The sequence below is a fragment of the Eptatretus burgeri genome, chromosome 18 (genome assembly GCF_056783735.1).
Source record: "Eptatretus burgeri isolate ZD-2024b chromosome 18, Ebu_testis_v1, whole genome shotgun sequence".
NCBI lineage: Eukaryota > Metazoa > Chordata > Myxini > Myxiniformes > Myxinidae > Eptatretus > Eptatretus burgeri.
Genome location: NC_140978.1, coordinates 3284598 through 3292000, shown reverse-complemented (window position 1 = coordinate 3292000; position 7403 = coordinate 3284598). Strand labels below are relative to the sequence as shown.

Here is a 7403-nt window from a genome sequence, read left to right as displayed (position 1 = left end):
GGAACGTACAGGGTGGCCCATGGAAGGAAATCACATTTACAACTTCATTTGAAAAGTTTTACAGAAACAATTTATTCATCAAGTAGAAACAATATTCTTTGATGATTTATTCGTCATGACCACCACTTACCTTTGCCCAACACTATGTAGACCATCCCTTCACCCACATTTTACCCTTGATTTTGGATCCAATCTGTTACTTTATAATCCTCCTTCTGCCAATTCCTTATTTTGCTTATCTTATCCAACGATGCAGAACCGACACTATCTTTCACAAAGACCGGTATTCCGTTGACCACGGTTTTGCCTCTGCACTTCCTTCATTTAACTGTCCCTTCCGTGAGTAGCAGGAAGGGAACTATAGTAACACTAAGCTTGACCGAGTCAACCAAACTTTGCGTGTGTCGGCACTTCTTGAATGCTGCGTGGATTTTTCAGAAGCGAAAAACAAAACGTTTTGTCTCTTTATGACTACATTCAAATGGATAATTGGTATGTGGAAGATTTCAGGATATTCCTGGTAAAGCGGCAATATAAATTTTTTTTTCCAATAAAGATTCCTAAAAAGAGGCCAGAATTTTATTTTTCAAAATCCTCTTGATATACGACGTCATGTATGGTGCTAACAATCACTGCTCACCGATGTACACCACAATCAACATTTTGTGGGCAACCCCATGTACGTTTGTAACATCACCAATGAGGGCTGAATTCTCTAAGATTTCGATACTTACACCTACAATCTTTTTTTATTTTTTATTTTTTACCCCCATTGACCATGCTGAGCATAATCCTCTTACAGTACCTGCAAGGTGCTATGTTTTCTCTCCTTCTTCTGCTCCTTCCTCCCCTTGCTTATTGTGTTCAACCGCGACCACGGTAGCACAACTGTTAGTTCATTCACTCTTCCTTGAGCCTCGATGTTGTGAAGAAAAGCCAATGAAGAGGTATCTGGGTACATCTTGGTAATATTGTAATGAGGTATTTAAGGCCTTGTTTAGCAGTACACTCCCTATATCGAAGCTGCACGACCAACTCCTCTTTTGTTAATCTGGAGAATTGTATTCTTGACTCCATTTCATCAAAAGAGGCCACAATTTTTTTCATTTATTCTGTCTCTGGGTTCATGGCCTGCAGACAAGGCTCTGCTTCCCTCCGACAATGCTCCATTTTGCTGGTCGGATAATTCAGTGTTTACCGGTTGGAAATGTCGTTTTTACAATTGTCAAACACCGCTGCGCCCTCTGCTGTCCTTCATATTTGACTTCTGTATGTACGTCTTTGTAAATCTGTATTTTTGCTGGTTTGTGTTTTTCATGAGGTCCCTGTAGTAGGTCAGATTTGCTATTTGTTCGGTTTTCCATCTTCATCTTTGCTTTCCACCCTTCTGCTTCACTCCAAAGCTTCAATTAAACATTGTAAACATTTGTTGTGTCCAATGTCCACCTTTGTGTTGTAGCCCTTTGTAGGGCTCCCTCTCGAGCTCTGTTCTTCAATGCATGGCCTGCGAGCCACTGGTGGCCTCTAGTGGGCGAAAATGCGGCTCCTGGCGTATGGACGATAATACATAAATGTGAAAACATCCCATCGTATTAAACCATAAATGCTATCAAATTGTCCCAATTGTTTCAAATTTGCATTCCAATGCGAAGCATAAAAGGAACAAAACTACATCAGGATATGGTTACAGTAGACAAACAATGATGCTTCTAGCCAAGTTAACCACAACGAAGAAAAGTATGTGGGGGTGGGGCTGAATAGCAGCCATTCGAGTCCTGCAGGCGGTGTGGTGGCTCTCACACTGATGTCTTATTGGCAAAAGTGCCCCCCCCCTCTCTAACAAAATAGTGAACATCACTGGTCTATAGGATAGGAGAAGGCTTATAGCTGTTGGGTTTGTTTCTCCAATTATTAATGGTACCGCAGATTTTCTTAGACTTATAGGAGAACTAAACCACGATTGAGATATATGATTATTATAATACTAGATATACGTATAATATATATTTTTATGCATCCGGTGACAAAGCCGCCAGTGGCATTATGTTTTCAGGTTGTCCGTCCGTACAACCATGCAAATTTTCTGTTTTCTCTGAAACCGCTTATCTAATTGACACGAAATTTTCACCATAGATGGGATTACTCAAGCAGAATGTTGTAATGATAATTATGATGTCATGTCACGTGGGGTGACAGCCATGTTGGAAAAACGGGAAAACTTTGGACCTCTTAATCTACTAAACCGCACCATGTTAAAAAAAAAAAAATTGGCGTCTGGCAACTACTCTGCATGGGGAATAAGTGATTTGTTGATCACATCATTGGTGAAGTGGTATCCCAGTGAAAATTGGACACATTGACGGGTGTCATATTCAACACATAGAATGCTGCATCTCATCAGTATGAAAATTTCTGTGGTTCATATAGGGAAAGATGTGAATGCAAAAAAAAATATTATGACATCATCCACCACATGGTTTGGTAGCCATATTGTTAAAAAACAAAGGAAAAAAATCTTCTTCTCCAGAACCGCTTTACAGATCGAAGTGAAACCACCCAAATGATCAATTCGCAATGCTGAATAAATTTTGGTAACTATGACATCATAGGTCACGTGGTATTGCAGCAATCTTGGATTTACCATAAAACCTGCAAAGATCTTCTTCTCAAGAACGGCTAGACAGTTTGAGGGGAACTTCACAGAAATGTTCACCATGAGTTGGGGATACTGGGGTGAGAAAGGATAATTGATGTTATGTGGTTCAGTGGCCATATTATATTGAATTGAAGAAAAAATATTAAATAATGTTTTCTCTGGAAACGCTTATCCAATCAAAGCGATATTTACCAAGTGTCCTCCAACAATACAGCTGCATACAGTGTGAGAATGATGTTGTCATAGGTAACGTGGTGCGGCAGCCATATTGGAAAGAAAAATTGATGTTATCCGACCAAAACGAAACTTCACAAACCTAATCCTCTTCCCAATCCTGGTCAGAGTCCAAATTTTCAATGCCATAGGTCATGTGGTGAGGCAGCCATGTTCCTTTGAAAACTGAAAATCTAAAAACCTTTTTCTCCAAAACTGCTTATCAGATCAATATTAATTATGATGTGTTACATGGAGGAAGGGCAGTGGATCACAAATGCAAATAAATGCATTGATTGATTATAGCGGTTTCGGAAATGTAATTTTTTAATATTTTCCTTGAAACCAATCTGGCTGCCACACCACGTGACTGATGATGTCATTTTTAAGTCATGTGTATGCAGCAAGACCAGTGAATCATAACTGTAAAGTATAGTATTGATAGGTTAAGTGGTTTCAGAGAAATAATTGTTTAATTCTTTCCTTAAAACCAATGTGGCGACCACATCAGGTTACTGATGAGGTAGTTATTTCATAAAATATTTGCAGCAACAGTAGTAGATCATTATTGCAAAGCCTCCCATGAAAAGGCTAAGTGGTTTCAGAGATATAATTTCTTTTTTAATACGATCGACTCGGCATGGGGAATATTTGTTGAAAATTTCAACATCATCAGTCACATGATCTCGCAGCCATGTTGGACAAAAAAAACCCCTATCCGATGAATGTGAAACTCCAAAGATGTGATCTTCCACCCATTCTGAATTTCATTTGATAAAGAGGACATCGTGGGTCAGGTGTGCAATCGAAGCTGGGTTGTATCGAAGCGGGGTGGCATGGTTTTGTTTTTCACCATATAAATTTCATGAAATTTTCACCAGAGATGCAACTACTCATGTAGAATGTTTTTGTGATAACTATGATGTCATAGATCACGTGGTGTGGCAGCCATTTTGAGAAAAAAAGAAAAAAACTTTTGACCTTTGTATCCTCAAAACCGCTCCATGGAAAAAAATTGAAACTTGGCACATGTGAAGTACAACCCAAAGGAAATAAGTGTGATTTTTTTTGATGATGTCATACATCATTACTACATCATAATTACATATGTCAAATGCTTTATCTGATCAGTATGAAAATATTTGAGGGTCATTTATGGCTAAATTGTAATTGGCAAAAAAATAGATGACATCATCAGTCATGTGGTTCAGCAGCCATGTAGTTTTTAACATAAAACTTTCAAAAATCTTCATCTCTGTAACGGCTGAACAGATAGAGGTGAAACATTACAGGTTTGATCGACTATCCATGATGAACAAAAGGTTCTCCACCTATGATGTCATTGGTCACATGGTTTGGCAGTGAAGATTTTTTGAAGAATAAACGTTTTAAAATATTCTTCTCCAGAACAGCTTGACAGATCGAGGAGAAACTTCACTTACATGTTCCCCAAGCCTTGGGGATACGAGGGTGTTCACGATTAATTAATAGGTCTTATTGTCTGGCAGCCATATTGGTTTGAACGAAATTCTTTAAAAAAAATAATCTCTCTTGAACACTTCATCAATTGATGTGAAACATCAGTTATGATCTCATAGACATGTGGAATATATTTTTTATAAATTTCAACCTGATTGGATGCATGGTCTGGCAGACAGAATTAGTTAATAATATGAATCTGGGTACAGGGATTTAAATCAAACTTGGTACAAGTATGTATAATGATGTAATAATGTGGGCCAAGGCATGCTGGCAACGTCATGTGACGTCGGAGGTTGTCGTTATAGTTTCTTCTTGCACAACAAACACTCCTAATTCCTGAGCTGTATCAGTGTCCAAGCTGTAACTCCGAGCTGGCTGTGACTTTCAGAATGAAATTTGGCATCATTAATGTCAATATAAAGTACGTAGGGTGACATTTTTTTGACCTTGATTTAATCGTAGTCATGACCTAATGATAAACATTTTAATATTTTCACCATAACTTGATTAAGGTTTGTCCGATCAGAAAAAAAATTGGCCTCTCCAGATAGCCTATAGCAAGGCGCATTTATATGTTGTTTACATCATACCGCTCTGAGTTAAAGAACTCGGTCTTACACCCCCTGGGAGTATGAAACCACCATTTAGGTTTTTCTCCCTTTTTTTCTGCCAATGTCCTTGCTGTATCTTGGATCTTGCTGGGACCTTTGGAATGAAATTTTTCATTAATAATGAAAATAAAAAGTATGCAGGTTGACCTAATTTTAAGGTCATGACCCAATTAGAAACATTTTCACATTTTTTACCATAACCCGACTAAAAGTTGGCCAAATGGAACAACATTTCCCTCACCAGATAGCCGAAAGCAAGGCACGATTAGGCCTTATCTACATCATACCGCTCCGAGTTAAAGATGAAGGTCAAATGGGGGTCTGAAAAAAAACATAACGCATTTTTGTCATCGCTAAATGTTGCCAATGCGGAATCTCAAAGACTGCTTGGCATTCCAATATGTTTTTGGGTCATAATTGTGGACCTGCATTGAAGTTGTACATCTGATATTTGATTAGTGTCCTTGACATACGTTTTTCGGATTGTGACCTAAATTACGAAAAACACCTTTTTGATCATAACTTGAATAATTTTCCTCTGTCTTTAATGACGTTGAGTTTTATGGATATATTGTAGATGGGGACACATTTTCTTAGTTTACACTAAACCCCTAAATGTTGAAGATTCAGGTCATTTGGTGGTCTTTGATATGACTCAGCCAGGGTCGGAATTAGGTCTGAAAAGAAATAATAACTATAAAGTATCTGAAAATGCAAAGCCCATCCACTTTTTATTCTGACTTCTTCTTCTTCTACTTCCATATTCGAAATGGTACCTTTGACCTTCTGACCAAATTATTAATTTGACTTCTCCATATTCTCATAATAAACCTTTGTTGAAAATTTGATAAAAGCTCAAATGGTAAAAAATTATGGTCCAGACACACAGACACACATGGGTTAACAAAATAACTTCATGTAGACTTCCACAGCTCTGTGATTCTTTATATACTCATCAATGTTGTTCATTTGTCATTCTTACACCTCCCTGTTTGTCACCAACTTGTTATAAGTACATAAAATAAATATATTTGTCTAATAGTAAAGAATGTACCATGGCGATAAAATTGCACTTTCTCAACTCTTACTTCGAGGTACGACTTTTAAACACATAAAAATATAATAGAAAATAAAATTTCAAATAAAAATAAACTCGAGAGTTCATAGAACACCTTACTCCACACAGTCTTGAGAAAAAGGACATGTGAAAGATCTTTTCAACTCTGCTTTGCATTTCTGAGCATGATCTATATTAGCTTTGTTCGTGAACTTTTAATAACAAGTGTGATGGCAACTTTTACAATAGTACAAACAATGGCAATTACTTTACTTCTCTGTGTGCATGTGTGCTTGGGAAGAGACTGCGTACAATTTGCCAAATTCAGAGTCAAAGTACTGCTAAACTGCATGTTCATGTTCCGATTCATGTTCCGATTCATGCTCTTCTGTTCAAAATATAAAATTCAATCATGGACCGACATCAAGTAGACAGACAGACAGAGCAAACCAATTGCTTAACCCTGCTCTGCACTATGTGCGTGGGGTAAATATTTGGACATAAGCTTTCTCAACTCTTCTTTGTGCCTTGGTATTGACAAACCTTTGACAATAATTAAAAACTTTCCATAATTTTATTTTAGAATTTCTGGTTCTGGGTTGTTCCATGTGTAGGTTGAATCTGCTGCCTGCTCCTTCCACCTCAATCAAAGCAAATTTTTCCGAATCAGATTCATCATGTTTTTCGGGTTTTCTTTCCTCTCCCAAAACTTTTTGTTGCTGTATGTGTTTTCATTGACTTTTTTCCTGTTAAATCATTGTTGTCGACATTGTTGAATTAGTTTTCGTGTCGTCCAGGTGTATAGCCGGGAGTAAAATCGTCTTGGTTTTGAGGTTGGTTGTCATTCCATTTGATTTTTTTCCCCCACATTTTGTACTTTCTGCCTCTTCAACGTTATCCTATTTCCCCTTCCTTGCTTCAAAAAAAAATTAAAATAAAAACAAACCAAAAAAAACCTCCCTCATGCTTGCTGAAACATGATCTCATTCTACCTTCCACTTGTTCTTCCTTTACCTCTCCCTTTTCTCAATATCTTCATTGAAGAATATGCTTCTTCCTTCTGCCTTTAAAACCTATTAAAAACATTAAAATAGTTCACTTTCCATATTTCTCCAGCAGGAATACCCCACATGTTCTTCTTCAGCACAATCTATTTCGCCTCTTCTTCATCTTCGCATGGTATATTTTGTAAACTTGCCTCTCCCCAAAGTGCTTGCTTGGTGTTGGCTGAAAAGTTAAGGTGGTTGGCTAAAGATCTTAAGGTCTTGAGTTTGATCCCTGTTGCGCTGTTAAAATTTGTTAAATAGCAACAGGTGGGTTCACTCAGCTTGTGATCCTTCCAATGTTGGCAAAATAAGTACCAGCTTATTGGGAACAGGGGGAA

The 7403-nt window shown here is 37.6% G+C and overlaps 1 long non-coding RNA gene across 1 annotated transcript in view; it reads right to left on the bottom strand.

Annotated features, from left to right (window-relative positions):
• LOC147008483 (uncharacterized) overlaps positions 1-681 on the bottom strand; it is a 9655-nt gene extending 8974 nt beyond the window's left edge. The window contains exon 1 of the long non-coding RNA XR_015053224.1: positions 131-681. This is a non-coding gene — a long non-coding RNA (uncharacterized LOC147008483). The remainder of the gene's footprint in view (positions 1-130) is intronic.
• Between the last annotated feature and the right edge of the window lie 6722 nt (positions 682-7403).